Source organism: Miniopterus natalensis, chromosome 14 (genome assembly GCF_054644295.1).
Source record: "Miniopterus natalensis isolate mMinNat1 chromosome 14, mMinNat1.hap1, whole genome shotgun sequence".
Lineage (NCBI taxonomy): Eukaryota > Metazoa > Chordata > Mammalia > Chiroptera > Miniopteridae > Miniopterus > Miniopterus natalensis.
In genome coordinates this window covers 41,880,918-41,905,510 of record NC_142094.1, presented here as the reverse complement: position 1 = coordinate 41,905,510, position 24,593 = coordinate 41,880,918, and the positions used below count along the sequence as shown (strand labels likewise).

The 24,593-nt window shown below is 40.2% G+C and overlaps 1 long non-coding RNA gene across 1 annotated transcript; it reads right to left on the bottom strand.

Annotated features, from left to right (window-relative positions):
• Positions 1 to 102: 102 nt before the first annotated feature.
• Positions 103 to 24,593, bottom strand: LOC107542664 (uncharacterized). Its single transcript, XR_015715626.1, has 3 exons — positions 24,094 to 24,593; positions 20,571 to 20,644; positions 103 to 280 (listed from the first exon to the last, which is right to left on the bottom strand). It is a non-coding gene; the product is annotated as an uncharacterized LOC107542664 (long non-coding RNA).

The following is a 24,593-nucleotide window of genomic DNA, read 5'->3' as shown; positions in this document are numbered from 1 at the left end:
TCTTTCGAGGTCCCGGGGGTGGAGATGTGCTGACTTCTAGCACAGCCCCCTCCTCAGCGACTCCAGCAGCTCCCTGTGTGCTGTTTATGAATTGGCGTCGAAATCTGGGGCCGGGTGGCGAGGCCTGCCAGAGCTGATGAGGACACGGCTTTTGTGGGAATTCTGTGACTCCAGAAGGCGAAAGGTCAGTTTCTTTTCATTGACAGTGTTCTTGCTGCCCAGGGTTTATCTCTGGGAATCTTGACTGGTTTCCAGGGTCAGGCTTCACCTCCATTGTTATCTGGAAACACAGGAACAGCCCTTTTGTCGTGCCAGACTGGGTTAGACACTGGACCCCACTCCCCACAGACTGTGGCCACACCTTTCCCCCTGTGAGTGAAGTTCTACACTCTTCCAAACAGCTAGAAGAGTTTCTTTTAAAACTATACAAACCTGCTCACGTTCCTCTCATATACATACATTTGAGCTTGGCTCCTACTCCCCTCTGGATTTCATTTTCTCTCTGGGCTCCGCACAATTACTCATGAATGTGATCGAACATTGGAATGTACCCTGGAGCTTGAGGACACGCCTGAAATCCCCTGCAAACACTTGTCTTTCATTCATCCTCATACACAGAACGGATGTGCACATATAACCCCTGAACTCATACATGATTCCACCAGCCCACAGTCACACTAAAAGTGGGTTCAAGTTACACATGTGCTTGCTTACACCTTGGCTCCCATGCTCCCTCCCGCCTGGAGGTTTGTGTACACAGGGCCTGTTCATTCCTAGCAGAGCCAACTGTGTTCACAGTCACATCGAAAATACATCTTTAGGTTTCTAAGAAACAAATGGCAACAGAGAAGGGAAATAAGGCAGCTGAAAGAATGGCCCTGGTCCTGGTGCAAAGCAACTGGGATCTTTTCAGCGAACTTTGTGTGCTGGGCTGCGTTGTAGACTCCTAACCAGGCCCCAATCCGGCTCTAAGGCCAAGAGCAACAATCTCCTCCCCAGCCACGTCTGCTGGGTTCCTCCAGCTGTCGCCAAGGCAATTTTCCCTAAATGCAAACTATTAGCATTTCCTGTTAAAACATTTCTAATAAATAAATGAATACATCATCTTCCCAACCCGAAGCAGGTCTGAAAGCAGCCTAGGAGCTCCTCTGGGCTAAGGATGGACATGGACCACCCAGCACCAGCCCACTGGCCTGGCGCCAATGCTGCTTTTGTTTGAATTCCTGTATGAGTAACTGCTCGAGCTGACGCCAGCCAAACTCAGTGAAATATTATTTTTAATATTAAATAAATAGATGGTGGGGTGTGTTGATCTCCCCCCCGCCCCCCCAGTAAATTGCAGCATCACAACATAGAAGTCAGTTCTTGTATCCAGATGCCCTCAGATAGCAGAAAGAAGGTTGACATTCTCTTTGACCTTCCTCATGAAGCACTTACCCCCCAGGAGGCAGAAAAGTCCCAGTTGGTGTTGATAGGACCCTATTTGGAGTAATCTGGGGGTTCCACTGGTTACAAAGCTTGTCTAGGGTCACCAACCATTTTTGTTAGTTTTTCTAACTTGTTCCCCTTTAATATACAAAAAGCACATGCTCTTTATATAAAAATCAGAAGGCACAGATCAATAAGGAACCACTGAAATTCCACTACCCAGCAAGAGATAATTATTGCCAATTTTTGGTGAATAGTCTTTCTAGCTTTTACATATTTATATGTATATATCACATTCAGTGAATGTTCATTTTGCAAACATGGTTCACACTGTACATATGTATATTTTTTGCACAGAATTAATTTTGGGCACCTATTTTATATTCTCCTAAAACTCTATGTATAGGGGCTGCCCCATCATATGAATGTGCCACAGTCTGCTCAAAAGTCTCCCACAGTTGGACATTCAGGTTGTTTCCAAGTTTTTACAATTATAAACAACACTCCAGTAAAAAAAATCCTTGTAGCTAAATCTTTGCTTACATCCTAAATTATTTTCATAAGTCCCAAATTTAGAATTTTAAGACTTGGGCTACATATTGTCAAATTACCCCCCAAATGATTATACCAACTTATATTGCCACCAGCAGGAAATCAAACACAGTCCCCTGCTTGTATCTCTGCCATGCTGCATATTCTTCTTAAAAAATATTCTTTGACAATTTGTTAGGAAAAAGAAAAAAAGGGCACCCAACCATAAGCATTTAACACAAGAGGAGAGCCATGTGGAACTTTTGCCAGTCTGAGTGGTAGGTAGCTGCAACATTGGGTAGTGATGGGGATGAATAGAAAAGGAGCTGTGGGCTGTGATAGCCTTGAGAAAAGCTCAGACAAGTGAGAAGACATCTTGACACTAGGTTTAGCTGGATGCAGTCAGTGCTCTGCAGCTCCACGGTGAGCCAGGACAAGAGCCTCTACTAGGGGGTCTTTCAAAACATATTCTCAGTGAGATTCATTTATTTGGAGGAAGAAGGCCCTGAGGTCAGGGAGGTTTGGGGAAGAGTGGGATAAGCCAAGTTGACCAGTCTCTTCACAGCAGGATTTCTCAGAACCTGTCAAATGCTAATGGAGGACCAGGGGGATGCGGCTATGCAATATTTTCTCAGCTCACTAAACCACAGATCCAGCTCCTCCCCCCCATTTTAAAAATTTTCCTCAATGCATCTCAGAGATCTAGCACTTGGCGGAACACACTTTAGGAAACACAGTTTGATGCCATAAATGGAAAGTGGTTTTCACAAAAGGGAAGAGAATGGGAGATAACACAGAAAAGAAGGGATGGGGAGGAGAGAAAGAAGGGGACCAGAAAAAGCAGGAGAATGGAAGGGAAATTAGAAATAAGGGGAAGGAAAGAAACACAAAGGGAAGGCAAAGGAGAAAGGGGTACAAAGAGAGGAAGGAAAAATTTAAGCGAATGAGGAAAAGAAAGTGGGGAACAGGAAGTACCAATAGAGAGGCTCCTTACTACTAGAACCTCCTCCCCCTTGCTCTTGGAGAGACCCAATGGCCTATAATCTCCTTCATGCTCATCCCCCAGGATAGGCCTCCCCAGCCCTCCATGTCACTCTCCAAGGGGTTCTTTTTAAAATGTTACCTATCTCATAGCCCTGTCTTCAATGGCTATTACTTAAAATGCAAGAATTCATTTGCAAGGGAAGCTCAAAACATAGAAATAAAAGTAGCCCCCAAAGATACTCAGGAAAAAATAATACATAGAATAAGAAATTCCCAAATTATTTTATCAGTATGCCTCTTGTTGTTGTGTGGCTTCTTGTAGCACAATAGGACATGACTAAAACTAAACAAACACACTCTACATAGCCAGGAAGTCTAGTGGCCTAAAGAGCAGATGAAGGTAAACTGACAGCTTTTAAACACCAATCGGACCTTTCACCCAGGAGGGCCTACTTTCAAGCAAACTGAAAGCACTAAAGTGGTAAAATGAATTCCTAAAAGCTTAAATTCAGTACATGTACACAGTGCTAAACCTTTTAGAATTCCACAACAAAAAGACATTTAATTATTTAATGGAAGCTGTTTGTTATTTTTTTTAAAGTCTCAAGTAACACATGCTAAAATAGAAATAAACTGGTAGAGCGTTCATCCAAACCCGAAACCCCTAGATTCTCAGAAATATGGGGTAGGATTTAAAGCACTTGCATTAAGATTGACACCAGAGTTCATTAGAACACTGATTTCCAACCTTGTAATCATCAAGTGTTCTCTGCAATCAGTCACTTACCTTAGGTCTTCACTCTGTATTCATGTTCATGATCGCTCATGGGTTCAATGCTGGACTGTCAGGTTGACCAGTAACATTCCAAAAATTTCTCTGATTTCAACAAATGTAAGTCATAGTGACTAACATGATACATGCAGGGTTAGTGAATGGACTTGATACTCTTCTATCCAAAAGGAAAGAAACGTGACATTTAGTTAACCTTATCAACCGTATCATCAGTAAGGAGTTGGCCCTTCATATTATTAAAAACAGACATAGCCATTGATTCTGACTTTTTAAATGTCCCAGGGGTGTAAGACCCCAGGATGAAATCTCCCACATTTGAGATTTTTCTGAAAACCTTCCAGGTTTCAATATTTGCTGCATTTTTAGAGTTGACTCATCTTGAGCCTCTGAACCAGGGGTAGCCAGTTCTCATTCCCTGTGCCAATGGCAGACATCTCAAATTGATCTCTACAATCTTTACAATCTTTCCCACTGAGTAGTTTTTACTTCCTACTACAGTGTTCCAAGCGAGCAATGAATCAGAGCTGGTGCTGAAGATAAAACCAACTTGTCTTTCCTGCTCTACCCTGTATCTTAGGTGATTTGTTCATGAGGCAAGTACAAAAGGTACAGGCTTGACATTCCTTTGAATAGGGAAGTTTGAGATTTCATACTAAAGATGAAAGATGTAGAAATGAGGTGAACTAGGAGACATAGAGTCACATGAGAATAAGATGACTTCTCTCCCTCCCCTAATGACAGCAGATTATAAATAGCCCCTCCTCATTCTTTCTGCCTCCTGCACGCCTCTTCCTTGCACAGGTGCAAGGACTGGACGAAAAGGTATCAGGATGAAGTGTAAAGGTTAGTCCTAGAATCAATTAACCTGGGCTGGGGAAACTTCCAAAATGGTATTGGAATAATATTGATACCACCTTACAGGGCCAAGGAGTCAGAGTTTCCTAGTCCCTAAATCCTTTCTCCCATATTAACTCCTTGGTGACTGACAGCCCTCTAAGAGTGGTAGAAAAGATGTCATCTTCCCTTTACTCATGAGGAAAGAGTAGCTTAAGGAAGGTGAGTGATCTTATGAGGTCATATGGCTAGGAATACCTGAAATCAGAAAATGAACTTGGATTTAAAAACGAGTCCAGTGCTTTTTCTGCTGTTCTGGTGGAAATGAGTGAGGAGTACTGCTCTTTACCACTCTGCCTCTCACCTCTTCTTTCCTCCTTCCCCTCCTCCTTGACTTCTCTCTCATCTTCATTTATTTAGGTGATGTTACCACTGTCAGGGCCCCCAAAGGCAGCTTGCTTGTAAGACCATTTCAGAGGCATGGGGCTGCCATGGTCAGGTTCTGGGGAGGACTCTCTTTCCAGCTTGTAGACAACCTCCTTCTCACTATGTCCTCACATGGCAGAGGGGGAGGGGAGGAAGGGAGAGGCTCTCTGGTGTCCCTTCTTATAAAGCTACTAAGGAAACCCCCATGACCTCACCTAAACCTCCTTTTTTAACCTTACTTTTACCATCATATTTTTTAAAAGCCCGTTTCTATTTCTACTATAAATACCTTATTGAACAGTGAGCAAAGTTTTTCCCCACTCCAGGCACTTGGGCTTTTTTTTTTAGGGTTAAATTTAGATCTTCTCTTGAGGTACTTTAGATTTTTTTCTAGATTTATAATATATTTTTTTCTTCTAAAATGTTCCTTTCCATTTCTGCCATCCTTGATAATGGGGTTTTGTGGGGTTTTTTTGCAGTTCCCTTTTCTTTTCCAGTGGACTAATTTTGTTAACTTGAGTAGCTATTAGAGTTACCAAAAGCCGAATTCCACCACTTAGTGGGGCTGTGGTCTGAGTGTTACATCTCTCCTCAGGCTCTCAACAGTCACCTCCTCTGCCAGGAGGTGACTTTAATGAACATGATTTCACTGGGTTGTCTGTATATCATCACCAGTATACACGGGGATGTGCAGAGAGGTTAAGTAACCTGCTCAAAGTTGGTGTCCTTGGTTCCAAAGCTTTGTAATGTCTTTCTGTGCTTTGCTGCCTCCACCCACTCTTTTCCTTTTACTCCAGGGCATTAGAATATCTCCATTTCTGATCTTCTGGAGCACTGACTACCTTTTGTAGGGAACTGAACAAACCTGCTGGGAAGAGCTGGTGGTGGAATCCCCTGAACTAAGAGATGACTCACCTCTCACCTTCTCCCCTCTCCATCTGCCAAGTTCCTCTCACTTCCCTCACTTCTGCTACTATCACCTTACCTAACCCAAAGGACACTTCGATCCTCTCTTTGAGCCAACCTGGTTGGAGACAAATCCCTCTCCTCCCTTTTTTGAACAGGGACAAGGAGAGCACTTTTCAAAAGTAAAGGAACATTTACTGTGAATGTAAGATGGGATCAAACCAAACTGCAACCAGGAAAGCTAAATGCATCAGAGCAGATGTCCACAGAGGAAGGATCCTCTTCATAATTTAACTGCTGTCCTTCCAGAGTGGCTTTAGGTTGATCTGGCCACAGTCTCATTCCCCATTTGCATCCCCGAACCCCTTAGGGGGAAGGGAGCAGAATCCTGATTCCTTCATTCTTTCTGGGCCAACAATGGGTCTGAGGAACAAATGGACCATTGTCCTCAGAGAAGGAACCTTTACATCTCTCCAGCATTAAAGTAACATGGCCAATTTCCATACCTGGAACCTAGTGACCTTCTCTCCTGACAAGGGGTGAGGAAGCTGACACATGGAACACATAGTGTGAAAGGAACTGACAGGAGTTTAATTCTCAAGGCCACTCCCACAAACCAGGTATTACAAGGGAGTTAAGAGTGTGTTCAAATTCCAGCAGTGCCCCCACTAGCTGTGAGGCCTGGGGCTGGGCAAATAGTTGTGCCCCTCCAAGTGTCATTTCCCTCTTATGTAGGGCATTAGGAAGGACTGAAGAGGTAAATGAACACAGTGCTCGACAACCTCCCCAAATGTTTGCTGTTATCCACGACCCTACCAGCCAAGGTGTCAATATTCCAATCTTACAGAAGAGGCAGCCTTTGAGCCCAGGTCTGCTGTGGTCAAGGCCCATGTTCTTTTCATTTGCCCATTGCTGCAGCCCTCATGTGGGCACTTGTTCTCGTACCGTCTTGTACCGTTACCAGGCTGTGCATTTGCAGGGGCCAGAACAGCCCTAAGTAAGTGACTGTTTGAACTGAATGCATGAATGCCCATGTTAGTAAAAGGAGAGGAAGTGATGTGAATTTGAGAGGCAGAGAAAGCTCTTGTACCAGAGGCCAATAGATAATTCATTTAGACAGCCAGATAGTTAATATTTACTGAGTATTCATAGGATGCCTGGCCCTACTCATACACATTGTGCCGCTTGGGATGCCTGGAGGGAGTGGGGAAGGTAGGGTGGGGGAATTTGGAAGAAATGAAAGGTTGGTTTAAAAAAATAAAAAGTCTGAATTATATTTTTAATATTATTTTCAGATAATTGTAATCCTCAAACTGGGATAAAAAAAAGTATTGTTAGAGAAAGTAAAAATTGATGATACGATTTGTAACAACCATATTAATAGCTGTTATATGAAAACATTTCTGTCCTTTCTGTGTGCAAATCCTGATTACATGAATACTTAGCATAATCTCCCAAGCTAGTGATTTTAAATTCCAAAATAGCTTAGAGGCCAAGTGAAAAGTTTTATTGGACCATTGCTTGGGCAGAAAGCACTTGAAGACACCATACCTGGATTGGAGGGCAAGATTCCAGGGAGCAGGACTTCATGTCTTGAAGGAGGTTTATGTTGCTTGACTCAGTCATTCACGTGGTTTAGGAAGGGGACAAACAGCACAGATAGGAGCCCCAAAGGTCAGAGGCATGCACAGGTAGTTGGGGTAACACCACCAGTGCTGGGAAGGTTTGATGCAGTTAGGGTTGTGGATGGGTTGTTGGAGAGGAGGGAAAAGGAGGAACCCAGGGACACGGATCCCTCAGTGTGGGCATCTGCAGGTTCAGACAGGTAAGAGAACAGACAGGTTAAAGCAGGTTGGATCACAGGTGACACAGTCAGAAAGGGCTCATAGGAGTGGCTCTCAAGCACAAATCCTCAAAATAAGTGTTGAAATAGGGGTGAGATGAATGTGGGGACCTCACTCCTCTTGTAGTCAGTCCTGAGCCATTAAATGGATTCTGGCTGATGCAAAAGGCAGACTCTCAAAGGCTGTCTAGTAAGGTGCCTCCAAGCATATTTGAGTTTCAGTCTGCCACAGGTTGAGTGATATTGGTAAATCATTTAACCTTTAGGCTTCCACTTCCTCATCAGTAAAGTGGGGGTGGCAACAATAGTACCTGCCTCACTGGGATGTTATGAGGATTAAACAACTGGAAGAAAGTGATTTGCAAAGTGCTCAGCATTATACCCAGCACCTCGGTGTTCAATACCAGGCAGTGATGATTACTACTGAACTATAGGGACCTGAAGCTACCACTTTTGGTTTATGAGCTCCTCAAGGGCAGGTTCTATGGTTTTATCTTAAACTATTCATTAAATTACTTAGTTCATTATCATTGTTAATAAAACAACATTCAGTTATTTTAAAACATTTTTTTTTGCTTCCAATGATGTCTAAACCTGATACCAAGCAACTTCTCTGTGGACCTGAAACCAACTTGTATGTGTGTGTGTGTGTAACCAGAAAAAGGGATAGCTGAGCCATAGCAATATAGTTGTCATGTGAGTCGTCCCTGCACCCATTGCATATCCTTACATTATTTCCTGAACCTCAGATCCCAGTAAAGGAGACAGCATAGAAAGAAAAGAAAGAGATATGAAAGCAGAAGTAGAGAATTGATGACTTGGAGGACTGGAAGGCACTGAAGGTTCTCCGAACAACCATCCCACAGTCAATTAAGAGTGGTAACAGTGATGTCAAGAAGGGACTGGAGAGAAGTGAAGGGAGGAAGGAAGGGAGCCCTCTGAGGAAAGGCAGAGGTAAAGGCTCTAAGGTGGTTTATTGGAAGCTTTGCTTCTAGTTCCATTGTTGACAACTGATCAATGTTATACTGTACAATCCTTGGGGAGTAGACAGGAGGTCTCTCCTCCAGATCCTGAGTTCTCTTGCTGAGAATCTCTTGCAAAGAGGCAGCTATCATCTCCCGTAGGTAACCCAGATTAAATTATGATAGACTTCTTCTTTAACCCTAATTACTCCCTTCCACTTAGTTTTCTTCATACTTGATGCAGGTTACCATCTTTCTTCCTTTGCAATCCCTGTCCTTTTTAAATGTTGTCTCTTTATATTTTTCTTTCATTCACAGCATAAACTTTTTTTTAAAACAAGTCCCTTCATTTCCTTATTTTCTCTTCCTCTGCTTCTCCCATTCTCTATCTCCTGCCCTTTTAACCTTCTGTTCTTTTAATTATTTCCCTGTCTTATTTGCCATTCATCTTGCTCTAATACTGCATATGAGGTTCTACTCATATTCAGGTCTACATCTTCAGCCCAAATTAAGTAGGAAAAGCTAAAAAAAAAACAAAACCCAAAGCTCTGGGTCTGGCCCTTCTCTTTTTATGTGACTCTGTTTTTCCCTTAGTACTTTCATTCTTAGTGTCAGCACTGAAAAGACAGAATGAACTAGGATACTGCTCAGTAATATGCTTCATGAATCACCTTTCAACTAAAGGGTTAGTAGACACAGATTCACCATTTAAGGTGCAAGATGTTCCAGGCTGATATTATGCTCTTACAGGACTAAGTATTCTGGCTGAAGCCCAGCCTCTGCTACTCTACTGCCCACGGGCATTGGGACGCTTAGTAATTCTGAGTAGGTTTAGTTTTGGAATTATAGAGACTTTGACAGAAAGATCCTTCAAAGACAATGCAGTCTATCCAGCTACCTGACATCCCTGAATCCAGGGAAGGGAAACACACTACTTTCCAAGGCAGCCCAATTCATTCCATGGCTAAATAAGAAAGCTGAATTTTCAAAGAAAACATTCCTGCGTTTGGTCATGGTGGTTGTTTGCTTAGCAAACTATCTTTTCATGAATGATATTCTCAATTTTCAGTAGCCACAGGTCATCCCCCTATCAAGACCTTTGCAAGAGAAAGGGCTTTTAAGTTACTAGAATACTGGATTACTTTCTTTTTAAAATTTACAGATGTGGAGGTAAAAATGTGTTTGTAGTGCATGAGTCCTTCCCCATCAACCTCATCATCATGTATAGTAATAATAGCTAACACTTCTATGGAATTACTATGTGCCAGTCATTGTTCCAAGCATTTTGCATATATTAAATTAAGAAAACATGATTTCTCTATACAATTTTTACTACTTGCTTCTGTATAGGAGTCCAGAATATGATGGCACACCAACAAAAGATGGAATCTAGTCATCTAGTCCAATCCCCAACTTTCTGGATAAGTCCCAGAGAGGGTGTATGCCTCAGTTTAGGTCACACAGTTATTAGTGGTAGAGTGGGATCTCAAATATCTTATTAACAACAGGCTCATCATTCATAGCCAGGATCAAGTAAGGTATTTTAGGAACTTGAAATTTTTTGGTAAGAATCTGCCTCGTTTTGCTCTACATGTGGCTAATAGTCTGCCACAAGGTGCCCAAAATCACCTTTCTATTTTTCCTATCTTTTTAAATGAGCCTTTCTTTGAATTTCTGTCCAGGCATTTGTGTCATCTCTCCTTCCATTTCCCAGTCTATTTTTAAAGCTTTTCTAATGTAGCCAAGTGAACTTCTCTTCAAGTTCGAGTGAGGTTTCTGGATCGGGAATAAAACAGTCATTTTAACTTCTCTGCTATGGACTCTCTTATCAGAACAACTGACAAACACAGTTCAGTTGACCTAGTCAAAATTTGTCGGATCTTTCTCTTGCATGGCTTATGGTGAAGGATATAAAAGGCAGTGGAAGGGCAGGGGCTAGGTGGAGGTGGGTAAGGGTAGGGGGAATGGGGCATATCTATAATAATGTCAACAATAAATAAAAAACTTAAATTAAGCTACCCTCCCACAAAGGAGGCAGCAGGAGAGCAGGTATCAGGGAGAAGTGGACCTCGGGCAGAACAAGGGGCTGGCTGCATGTTAAAGAGAACACTTCTCTGGCAGGAGAGAAGAGAGCTGTCTGGCAGGCTGTTCACTTCCATGGAAATCCACCTGAAGTCTGCTCCTAGGATAGCTCAGGAACATGACATGGAAACTCCTACCCTATTCTGTTTGTGAACATTTCTTCCCAAGGACCCTTGTCTATGCACTCTCCACATTTAGAACCAGTCTGGCAACATCAGTAGAGAGAAGAGACTTTTGTCCTCTCAGAACATGGAAATATTCTACGTCAGGAGCTCTTTTTTCAATTTGAGTTTGGTGCATCAGTGTGTGGGCTACATAGAATATTTTAAAGTCATATTTGCCTTCAAGTAATGACAGCTTTATAAATAGTATGGACATGGACATGAAATAGTCCAATTCAATTTATAACTAATGCTAAGGCAATTCCAAACTATTTTATTGTATAAAATATTGGTTAAAATTTGTTTATTGGATTTGAGCTTCTTTAAAAAAAACCACCAACCAACCACAGATATTATTATAGTTGAACTGGTTGGGAAAAAATACTGAAGAGAGACTGGTTGATTTTTAGTTAGGTTCTGGGCAAAAGGGTACTTTCCCTAATTGTCTGAACTTTTTCCTCCTCTTCCAGTAACTAGAAAGATGGAATTTGTTTGGATTTTAGGGTGACACACACCTGGGGCTCAGCCTTCATTCTACCACTTAGAATCCTGGGAGCGTGTTTATGTGATGTAATCCCTGGGTCTCCCCTTCCTTCCATGTGATAGTTCTTATCTCACAAGCCAATGCGGATTTCAAAAAAGATATTTGAAAAGCACATGGAATATGTTTGCATAGTGCTAGGTATATAGCCCCTCAGTAAATGTTAGCTTTTTTTTCCTCTGTCTCTCTCCTCTCCCTCTTCCCCCCTTCCCGTGTGTGTGTGTGTGTGCGTGCGCACGTGTGTGCACGTGCGTGTGTGCATGTGTGTGTGTGTGCGGGTGTGTGTGTGCAGTGAAGAGGAGGGACTGAATTGATGAGTTTGAATTGGAGGACCATTCCAGAAATAAAGGATCTGTAAACAATAAAATCAACCAACCAAAAAAACCCCCAAAACAAACACAAAACAGAAAGCAGCAAAGGTGAGAAATGGAAAACAATAAGCTTAGAAAAATGTTATCAACAAAGGTATTTACCAAGCACCCCTTATTTAGATCCTCCACCAGTAACCAATGCATAGGACTCAAGCAAGTTCTTATTCTATAAGAGCCTACAATACTTTTGAGGAGACAAGATTTATTCATTTGTAAAAGATAATCTTAAAGTTAAAGAGAGAAAACTATTTCTGCATTTATGGTTCTTTGGAGACCAGACAGAAGTTCAATGGTGCTGTGGGTGAGAGGCAAGGACAGATGAGGAAATCTTGAAATGACCAGCCATTTGAGTCTGATAACAAAAGTATGGGAATGGCTTAACAAGGGAGGGAACTGCTGTTTTTTGTTTGTTTTTTAACAGCAGTGGTGAAAAATTATTTTCATATTCTTTGGAACAGAAAACCCCAAACAAACCTAAATGGGGGCCTGCTAGTCTCACTGCATTTATGCTAAGAGGGAAGGTTGATGGACAAACTGAAGACCTCCAGGGCATACTCCTGGTTTCCTTATTTGGCTTGGGAGACACCCATACCCTTTGTTGAGTTACTTATCCAGATCCTCTTTAAGCTCCATTTCTTTCTTTTTCCAGTGGATCCCTGGAGAGATGCCCTTTCAACCCTCCATCTCTGCTAAATGCCTTTTGGATCCCAGCAGTGGAGCCCATTGGATGGTTGGATTGGCTCAGAGCAGACTGTTAACTGAGGCCTTTAGGGTTGGCAAAAAGAATTCTAGCCAAATCTTCCAGGTTAGGAGAGAAATGACAGCTCCTCCCCACTGTATTCCCATGACAAAGCATAGCAACCATCCTTCAAAGGGTTAATACTCCCCCCACTCCTGCCCCCCAACTTGCTGCCAGAGATCAGCTAATCTGATAATTATGGCAACAAACACAGTTTAGACAAACAAGACCTGACCCTGAGGGTTTGGAATGAAAACATTTACTCTCTCCCTCCCCGAGAGTCGGTGCCTGGAGCATACACACAGAGAGACTGGGAAAATACCCTTGTGCTGGAGCGACAGGGTGAAAACATCTGTGTTCCTGAGCTGCTTAAGAAGATAAAGTTAATGGGGAGAAGGGATGGGGTGGGGGAGGTGGGAGGAGTGGGGAATGGTGCAGTCAAAGGGTGTGCATGTTTGGAGCAGATGGAAAATGTACCCATAACTGGAGATGTAAGCCAATTGTAATTGATTTTACAATAGATGCAGAGTGAGAGGAGAGGTGCAAAGGAGACTCAGTGATACGGAATTCCAGTGAAAAGCCTGGAGACTAGCTGAAGGAGGAGGAACGTCTTGAAACACCAAAGTGGAATTTACTCCTGAGTGCTAGCGTAGGATATTCAGGGTAGTCCATGGTTCTAAGTGAATTGATTGGTATCTGCCTGCCAGGGAGTGAGATTCATAGACTAGGTCAGCTGGCCATCCTTTTCTCATCCCCCATTTTGCTTGTAAACCGAACAACGTGCCCGTTCCCCCTCCCTGCCTGCCTCAAAGCCTGTCAAGCTACTTTCCCCGCTTTCATTTCTAAAACACTGCTTCCTACAAGAAATATTTCTGGGTTGCTTAAACTGGAGATTCTGACCTTGGCTTGCTTCAACCTGGGATTCCAACATTTTCTCCCTTCTCAACTCTACCCTTAAGTTTTGCACATCGTACCAAGCCCTAGTGCCAAATGTCATTTCTTCTTTATATATGGCTGGTGGTGTATCCGCTGGTAAACATCCTTGCCCTTTGGAACTCTCCAAATTATCTCAAGGCATCCAAGTCCCTGGAGGATTGCAGATCATATATATGGATGCCACCAAGCTAAGAGGAATAACTGCTGTGATTAATGATAGGACCAAGGTTTAAAATGAATTTCATGAGGTGAAAGATGGTCTAAAATCAATAAGACAGGATGCGCCAGTAATGTGAAGCACTGCGTTTAGGTCCAATAATCAATTGTACGAGTATAGGATGGAAAGATGTACAAAACAACAGTTTATGTAGGAAAAACCAAACCAAACCAAACCAAACCAAACCAAACCAAACCAAACCAAACCAAACATGTTTATTCAACAACTGGCTCATGGTGAGGCACCATGAACCAATCTGCTTAAAGAGCAAGTACAATCACAGTGGTGTCACTGAAAGTCCTGTGATAACATGAACATCTCGCTATGTCCTTTCTTTATCTTCACCCCAGGACATGCCCAGAGAGGAAGGGAGAGGGAAAGGGGGTGTGCAGTCAGAGAGAGAGCAACATCCACGTGATAGAGAAACATCCATCAGCTACCTTTGGTACACATCCCAACCAGGAATTGAACCTGCAACCCAGGTATGTGCCCTGAGCGGGAATTGAACTGACAGCCTTCCAGTGCATAGGGTGATGTTCAACCGACTGAGCCACTCCAGCTGGGTTCACTATGTTCTTAGCAAAGGAAGGGTAGGACTGAACCAATCTATTTTATTTTATTTTAATATGACTGTCAGTTGACCAAGCATAGTCCAGGAGGCTGTACATAACAAATTTGTCTCATTTGTTTTGTGCTTTAATTTCAGATTCAAGTCCCCTACTGCACTCTATACAGGGCCCACCCTGGCAATTGTCAGGGGCTCCCCTTCCCTGTTCAGCTGGTTCCACCTTCCCCTGTGTTTTGAATCTCCCACAGGCCCACTTAACTGCCCCTCTGGCAGTCTGTTGGAGAGTCTCCCACTTCTCAAGTACGGACACTTCTTTTCAAACAGGCCAGTCTTCTCACTGTTCCTCACACACCCCATGGTCATTTGTTCAATGACTGACTGATTGATTGATTCATACATCCATTGGCATCCACTATGTACTAGGAAATGGGGAGTCAGTAGTGAACAAGACATAGTTCCTGCCCTCATCAAGCTTATGTATGTTCTCATGGGGATAGGCAGATCCTAAACAAAAACTGAAAATGTCAGATAATAAAAAGGCATGAAAAGTTACCAGGCACTTGAAAAGCCTTCCACCTTCTGCCTAGTTCCACCTTCCCCTTGGAGGCACAGAATGCCTCCAAGGTCTTTCTACCCTGAACTCCTGGTGCCTAGGGGCTTGTAACACATAATTTAGCACTAAACTGCTCTCTAATTGTTTCTCTAACACTAATTCTGCCTCCCAACAGACTGTAGGAGACAGTAAACTCTTTGAAGTTACAGGACATGCCTTCTATTTAAACATATTCAGTCAATCTCTATCTAGAATGCTCTTTAAAGGAGATGAAAAACACAGTTCAAACATGGTGAGGTTTTTAAGCTGATTTCCAGATAACAAGAGAACTTCTTCCAGTGTCTCTGAAATCCTCTAGAATAAGAAGGTAAAGCTAGGACAATAGTTTGTTTATTTGCTGAACTTAGCTCCTCTAACGAGTCCTAGACTCTGTAAGGAGATCTTTAAAGCAACAAACATACCTTAAACTGAGTAGTGGCAAGATTAGAGCGAACAGCAGGAAGAAACATCCAACAAGCTCAAAAAGGTAGGAAAGGTATGGACAGACAATAGAAAATTCAGAAAAATGCTCAGTCCAAAACTGAGCCCAAGCAACATTCTTTTGGGCCCCTCACACTCTGTAGGATAAAAGTGCCACCCCTCCCCTCCAAAACTAGAAACAATACTAATGGACTGGTTAGGGGACTTGTTAAAGAAATAATTGCACCTTCATACAGTGGACTGGTATTTGAAAAGAATACCAAAGATAAAACTATATACGCTGACATAAAGAGATGGCCACAATGTAGTTTAAGAAGTGAGTCTCAGAACAATACAGATAATATGAACTTTTTCATTAAAAATCTGTATTTCTATATGTATAAAAAATGCATGTAAGGATATATATGAAATTGGAATTTCTGGGAAATACTATTTGGGGTTATGGGCAGTGGGGTGGCGGAGACAGACAAGGGAATTTAATAATTTATTTTTACTTTATAATTTCTGAACTATTATATGTCCTGCACTTAATTATATATATATTTAGAATGAGCATTTATTGCCTTAATAAGGCAATAAATAATTAACAAAAAGAACCACAGTTTTCACTAATCTGTCTTTTGGAGAAGACAGACATGTTGGAGGCAATAAGATCATTACTAATGTTTGGTTTCTTCTTGGAGAATTATGGATACCCAGAGTGGTTCCTGGATTTGTTTAAGTGCTCTTGGGCCACATGGGAAGACTTCTGAAAAGAAATCCTAAGAATTTTCTAATGAACTATATATGGGGACAGCTCTGCCTTAGGGGACACTCTTTAGTAGAACAAAAGCATATCTAAACCAAAGATATGGCAGGATACACAAGGAGAGAGATGAGGAGGCAGTTAGAAGCATGCTTCATGAGTTTGCTTTCATGAGAAAGCAGGGAGCATATTTGTCCTGTTTGTCACTGTATACTTAGGACATAACCCCCAATACTTAAACATAACTCCCAATACTGACACTTAATAGTTTTAGATATTTGTTCAATAAAGCACTATTGTTTGTTATTAATAAGCGAGGTGACATAATGGTTAAGAATTGGACTCTACTGCTTAACACTAGTGCAACTTTAGGCAAATAACTTATTTGTGTCTTAGTTTTCTCATCTGTTATCCCATCTAAAATGCTTAGAGGAAATGAAGGACTAACGGAAATAATCTTTTTCATTACAAAGCAAGTGCTCAATAAACATCAACTATTTTAACACCTAAAAATGCTTAGAGCAGTACCTGGCACATAACAAGAACATAGTAAATATTATCACTTTAATTTTTATACTGATAAAAAAATTTCTAATTTTAAAAGTTTAGACTTCTGAGTATAGATTTTCTTAAAACCACAGAATATCTGTACTTAGTAAGTCAGCTGTCTAGTAGCTTTTCCCTCTAGGAAAGTATTTGAACGCTTGAGTGGAGACTTATTAGGGACAGTAAGCGAGCAAGGAGAACCAATTGTGTTCAGTGTTAACAATGTTTTAGATTTTTATTTTTGCAATACAGTAGTTGGATTCTAAACATAGTGTTTCTATGATCGTTGCTTTTGTTCTAGATGGTAGTTCTTAAACTTTGGTGTGCATACGCATCATTTGGTAGCTTGTTAAACTACTGATTGACTACCTCTGTCCCTAGGTAGTTCTGGGATGGGCCAGAACTTTATTAAGCTCCACTGCTGATTCTGATGCAATACCAAGGTCTAAGGACTTGTGATCTAATAAACACAAATTGGTTAAAATCAACAGCTGGTATGACCATGTGGCAGCATCAGGCTCAGCAGGACTATGTTGGGAGTTGCCTTCTAGAAAGGGCTCTAAGAGATTGGTCTCTAGAAGATGCCCCTGTGGCTGGAAGTATCCTCTGGGACTTTTGTTACCTCCAGGAGAATCCTAGAGACAACTGACTCCATCCTTAACAGGAACAACTCCTGAGAACTGGTTCTGGGCTTGTTGAGGGAACTCTTGCTAAGGGATATGCTGTAAATGCAATTAAGAATCCTTGCTGGAGGCCCTGCCCCAAGTAGCAGCAGGTAATAGTGGTTCTTCTCAAAGTGGGGCCCTAGGATCACCTGCCTCTAGAATCACGTAGAGTTTGTTAAGTGCAGATTCCTTGCTCCTACTCCAGACCTATTGAATCCGGATCTGCATTTTAAACAAACTTCACAGACTTTTCTGTGGCATGCTAAAATCTGAGAACCACTGACTGGAGGTTGAGATACCAGTGTGTCCCAACTGCCTTCTGGGGTGGAGTGGTGTTTTTGTTTTGTTCTGTCACACTCCCCTTCCTGGCAATCTGGCCAGGTTGGAGACCCAGACATTCTGCATGGAACCTCAGACTGATTTCTCAGATCTTAGGTGGTCACTAGCTGTCAAAGACCAGGTGGAGGGTATAACCCAAAAAAGACTTTTGTAAATCAAAGCATAACTTTCTTTGAGTTATTAGGTGTCATGTACTTTTCTGAGGACAACTATAGTGAACATTTGGTTTTCAGGTTGTCTGGTTAAAATGATTTTCTTTTGAGAGAAATCTTAATTGTGGTCAGTGGGTCTTGTCTGGATTCCTCCTGTAGGGTCCTGTAGGCGACAGGGCTGTCCTGGCACACTTGGCTCAGGTGAGTGAAGCATTTTGTAGGTGACATCTACTCTCCTTATCTGTCAAACAAAGATAGATGAGCAGGGACTTGGTTGCCGCGGGGAATGTTACCGCCTTGATTCTCCCATCAAGCTCTGTCAGGCTTTGTAACTTGAAGAAATGAAAGGAGGAGCAGGAGAGGGACAGTTTCTAAGGAGCTGTCAGCAGGGCCCCACCCGGGCTGGAAGCCTCCTTCTTTGTAGGTCTGCCTCAGCCCTGACTTTGTTCCAGTGCTATTAGGGTAAAATCCTTGAGTTTCTCTCAGAGAAAGAGAAGTGGCCTGGGGCTGAGAGGCACAGATTCATAAGTAATTTCTCTCATTATACACTTCCAGTGCTTAATTACCATTTCAAAGAGGAAGAGCCATCAGAGCAGACTTTGAGAATTTTGCCCTGGAAAGGATGCACGTCCCTCATACTATAGCTTAATCAGAATGCTTTTCTTAATTGCTTAAAATGGGGGAGACCTGGCTCTCAGCAAGGCTGAGTTGTAGGTGGCCTTCTGTTTTTCCAAGTGATTTTTAGGGGTGGAACAAGGGAGAATTTACAAAGTGCTAATGTAGAGATCCTTCTAGAGGTGGGATCTGCCTGCATGGGTTAGTTATCAGAGGAACCAGAGAGGTTGTTAGAGTTGATGCCAAGTATAACACTAGATGGGAGGGTATCTGGAGACGTCAGAGCAACACAATTCCAGTAATCCCAGAGTTAAGAAGTGACAGGCTTAATAATGAAAACCCCCGGTGCACTAGCAGTTTTTGTTTTGTGTAGGTATTATAGATTTGTTTTATTTTTGTCAGCCACTATATTATTTATTATAAAATTATGTAGTCAAGATTATAATATTAAAATAATAATTAGTTTAAATAGTTTATAATCCAGGATTACAGATGGTATGACAGCCAACAGCTTTGGAATGCGTTTTGGATAGTTACACAAGCAGTGTGTGGATACATTCTTGCTGTAAAATATTTAGAAGTTTACACAACAAAAAAGTCCCTTTCCCTTCCACTTCTTTTCCCAGAGGTAACAACTGTCAATAGTTTGATGACTACTCTTTACTCATCTTTTTATATATATGTATATGTGTGTGTGTGCGTGCATATATACACCCCCACACATATACATGTATATACTTATCTTTTCATATAAATGAGATTATATATCACATATTGGTATGTAACTTTTAAAAACTTAAATAGTATATATCTTGGAGATATTTTCATGGCAGTAGATATGTCTTCCTCATTCATTTTAACATTAGCACAGTATTGAATTATATGGAATCACTCCGATTGGTGGATATTAAATTTGCTTCCAATATGTTTGCTATTACAAACAATGCTGCAATGGGCCTCTGCACACATGCATCTTTGTACACATATTCTTGTAGGACAGATTCCTGGAGACAGAATTGCAAGATCAAGGGCAAAGCTCAAGCCATTTTTTTGTTCTGTTATCATTTCTACATTATTTATTGCACCATATGTCTAACTCTGTTCTTCTCTCAGTTCATCCCTATCAATGGTTCTCAACTCCAGCAATACATTAGATTTACCTGAGGAACTTTTAAAAATTACATATGGCCAAGCTGCACCCTAGACCCTATTGAATCAGAATCTTTGGGAAAGGGCTCAGGCTTTGGATTGTCAGAAAAAATCTGAAAATTCTAATGTACAGCAAAGATTCAGAATCATTGTTCTGTACATTAAATGAAACAGAACAGAACTCTAGAGCATTTTAAGATAGTACAACAATTATAGAAACTGAGTCAGCTAAATAGTCACCAATTGTCTACTCTGAAAACAGCTTTCTAGTTGACCAGGTGAAAATAAATTTGATGTTTAATAGTTGTATAACATTTTTCTCTCTTGAAAATGCTTTCCTTTTTACTTATTATTTTTTTAAATCTTAGGGCATTTTCAGTTCAAAGCTGTGAGCAAGTTGGGCCAGGAATGACCTTATCTATTTTACAGTCTCAGAAGCTGATGGGGATAAAATGATGCTTCTTAATTTTAATGTGCTTAGAAAAATCTGGGGATCTTCTTAAAGTGCAGATGCTGACTTAGTAGCCCTAGGGTGGGGCCTGAAATTTTGTACTTCTAACAAGCACATAGGAGATGCTGATGCTGCTGGTCTGAAGACCATGCTCTGATTAGTAAGCACCTGGATAAAAGGTAGTGAGCTAAATACAATGAAGAACCCAATCAGGTGGAAGAAACTGGGTGTCATAGGGGGTGCATCCTGAATATGGCACTAGAAGGATTCTAAGTCTATTGGCTGTCATACCATCTGTAATTCTAGAGCTTGCCCAATACTGTTTGTCTCTGACTACAACCTGATGGAAGCTAATGGGCCTTTCATGCCTCAGTTACAGCCCAATCCTCCCACGGGGAACCAGAGGGCCCAACTCTGAACTTCACTTGTCTCTGCCACCATTTACTCTCTTGGGTCAATGGTCTTCCAGAGGAGACTTTGCAACCCAGTACTGGCTCTCATGTCCATCAGACATGAAAGAGACGCTGCAAAACTCTTGGCTTTATCTACTTACCCTCTATGACAGCGCTGTCTTCTTTGCACAGTTCCTGTCTCTAGTTCCCCTCTCGGCCTTTGGAGATTCTTGTCCTATGTAGGATAAGAATAATAAATATATAAATAAATATATCTGATTTTCTCATCTTTTGATACTTGTTTCTTTCTTTAACTTAATAAAAATCTGTTACTCTCAGAGTAAATTTCTTACTTGCTTCACGTTTCGCAACTGAATCACAAAGATAAAAATACTTGTATCTTACTAATGGAAAATAGACTTTTAAAAATGATGTTTTTGTGTTTTTATCTTTTAGAACAAAAGGGCTAGAAGCAATAAAATAATAAAGTAAAAGCATTATTTTTAATGGGCTGTTTTCTCTTGAAAACATTGGCTATCAATGTGGATTCCAGAAATTGAAGCTTAATATGTGCAAGCTGTACGATTTAAGAGGTGCTACTGGTGTAGGAGTTAGAAGTGGAATGCTATCCATGCTGGAGGGAACATTCTAAGGGGGAAAGAACTGGCCTTCACTAGATTAATTCCCCCTAATACCTTCTTTCATGTATCTTTTCCATGAAGGTATGTAGCACTTACCATGGCTGTAATTTTAATAATTTTGTTTATTCAATGTTCACATTGTCTTCCCCATTAAACCAGAGAAATCATGAGGGTAAGGACTTTGTCTTTTTGTTCACCATGTTATCCTTAACCTCTAGTACAATGCCTGGCACATAGTAGATTGTCAATAAATACTGCAAATGAATGAATGAACTAAGGTTAAAACTAAAATTAGAACTAAAAAATAACTCTCAAGAAGTCTACAAAGCTTAGCTTACAGAAGAAAGATTCCTGATTGGAAAAGTTGGAGATCCCTTGCTTTAGTCATGTGGAAGATTAAAACTTATATACAATACCTTACCCATCAATAATTTTGACATTGTTTTGTATTTCCCTGTAAGCCCTTATGTTTCTTCCACTTCTAGAGCAGGATGTCACTCTGTTCAGAACTTGGAACTCTTGTATGGAAATTAATATGATGTTAGAACGCAAATACAGTGACTTCATCACAGGAACAAGGAACTCCCATGGCCTTTTTAAAAAACACAATTAATGAACTAATAATACATTTAAAATGTTTTTAAAAGGGAAGTTGTGGGATTGATTTTCAGGTATGATTTAATATAAAATATTCTGAGCTCTCTGGAATAAAAGTGCAATATTAAAATGGTAAATTCTCACTTGTTCATTCAATAATTTTTTGTCACACCAGAAGCAACATGGCACAGTGGAGCAGGGACCACTGTTGTCTAGCTGTGCCATCTTGGGCAACTTGCTCAATTGCTTTTGCCTCAATTGCCTCATCTATTAAGTGGGATAAGAAGACCATGTACTCCCCCTGCTATTGTAATTTGAATGATTTCGTGTTTGTAAAACACTTATAAGAGTACCCAGCATATAATAAGCACTATATACATGGTTTTAAATAAACAAACTCCTATAATGTAGCAGCAGGTATTAAGCACCAACAAGCCCCCGGAAAGTAGTGAACTACTTAATACTTGCTATGCACCAAGTGTTAATATTTAGGCAGTTTTGCATCAATTTTTATGATAACCCTGATGGAGATATCATCCTCATTCATTTCCTCAGCCAGTATTTATTGAGTGCCTACTAGATGTCAGGAGCTGTTCTGGGGTACAGTGTCTTGGAATTTATATATTTTTAAAAGTCACTAATTTATTATCAAGTGATTTGCAATAGCTCCCTCAATTTTCAGGTCTGCTCTAAACTGTAGCATGCTACATTATTCTTTATCAAAACAGTTTCTCGTAACTGCTGAGCCTTTAAACTGCTAAATCTGTAGTGCTTTGAAGAACTACATTTCCCTTGTTTTACTTAATTATCATTGTTAGATTATCTTAATTTTGTATTCTTGTGAAGTCTCTTTCATATCTGTTATTTTTTCAATAAAAACTTGATTTTTAGGTTATAAATAACACATTTGTTGGAAAGTATGTCACTATTATTTTTCTATTAAAATAATGCTGTAATGCATAACTGTACACCTCTATACCTATCTATTTCTGCAAACTTGTATAAATTTCTTTAGGATAAACCCCTAAGTGGGAAGTTGGTTGGTAAAATGGTATATGTACTTTAATTTTGACTGATATTACCAAAATGCACTCTGAAAAGGTTTTATCAATTGATACACCAACAGTGCATGAAAGTGCCATTTCCCTTGCACTCTCAACACTATTTTATCAATATTTTTAAGTTTTTGTCAGTCTGATGGACAAAGATGGATAAATTAATGTGGTTTCAATTTAATAATGAAGATGACTTTTAGTATGTTTATTGGCCATTTGTATTTATTCTTTCCTGATTAATTTCTTCATATCCTTAGATTTCTCTATCAATACAATGAAGCTCTGAATATATAATAGATGTGTCTGATAAGTATGCTGTAAATATTTTTTCCAAGTCCTGATATTTTTACTTATGGTGTCTATCAGCATACAAAGTCAATTTTTTTCTTTATGGCTTTTGAGATTGTGTCATGATTGGGGAAGTCTGTTCTACCCTAGTACTGTTTCAAAAATCTCCTTTATTTTCCCTATTTTGTTTGTAGTTTAAAATATTTAAATCTTAAATCCATCTAGAGTTTATTTTTAGGCTTCATGCAAAGGAGAAAACCAAAAATTTTATCCCAAATAAATTGAACATAATTGACAACCACAACATTAGATGAAGATCTGTGCTTAAAAAGGTAGATTGTTTCTAAAAGCACGTATTGTGAGTTAAATATGGTCATACTATCCTGAGAGAGTTCCAGAAGCACATATATCTATAGCTAAAGCAGAGTCTTCTTCTGGGACAATTTCATTTCATATACCACCTCTAGTCCTCACAATACCAGCTAAATAAAAATGCTGTTACAGCAATAATAATGAAAAAGAGTACTTATCTTCAGTAATTAACAAAAGTCAGATATTCTGAACATCAAATAACTGAGAAGTGAGTTTATATTTTAATGTGATCGTTTTCTTCATATAAATGGTTAATTATATGCTAGACATGAATAATTCATTGAAAGCACTTTATAGAGGCACCCTCTTTTCTGGCATATATTCCCAGGTTTATAGAAAATGGCTGATTTACAGGTTAGGGAGAGACTAGGGCAGAACCTCTATGAGAGGGGGAAGAATTTAGAACATAGTGAAAATCTTTGATGACCTTGTTTCAAACACCCCTAGCTATAGAGTGAAAGTCCTGTATCTTTTTCTTGTTTGTGCCCAATCAATAAAGAAGTGCTTTGGAAACAGTGATGTGGAAGATAGTTATTAAGAATTATTTGTGGATGAAAAAGTTCTAGAGATCTGTTGCACAACAACATTCATATAGTCAACACCACTTACTATACACTTTACAATAGTTATGACGGCAAATTTTATGTTATAATTTTTGCCATAATTAAATTTAAAAAGTTAATTCTGCATGGGAGTTAATGTTTTTAATCAATCAACAAATATTTGAGTACCTATTCTGTATGAAACATCTTGTTGTGCAGGATATCAGGAAGTATAATTGATGGTTTCAGTTCTCAAGGAGCAAACAATCAAGTTGGAGGGAAAAGTTAAATACACATGGAAATGAACAATCTCAGGCAATATAATGATACTAAATGAGAGGAAGAAACACAAAGTCTTATAGTTTAGAAAAGGCAGGCATCTCTTTGAGCTACAGTGATAGAAATATGTTAGCCACTTATATGGCTTTTAAAGCATTTTAATATATGTGTGTGTGTGTGTGTGTGTGTGTGTGTATATATATATATTTCAAATTGACCCTTTTACTAGATCTAGGAGTCATTATCTATGTTTAGCAGATGAGAGAACAAAAGCTCAGAGGTTGTAATTTTTCCAAGTTCACAAGGCAGAGCTGGGAACAAGATTCAATGTCTTCCAGCTCTTACTCCTAGTGGGATTTATTTAAATTGGCACTGAAGATGTGCTGCCAAAAAAGTTTTGAGGGTTAGAG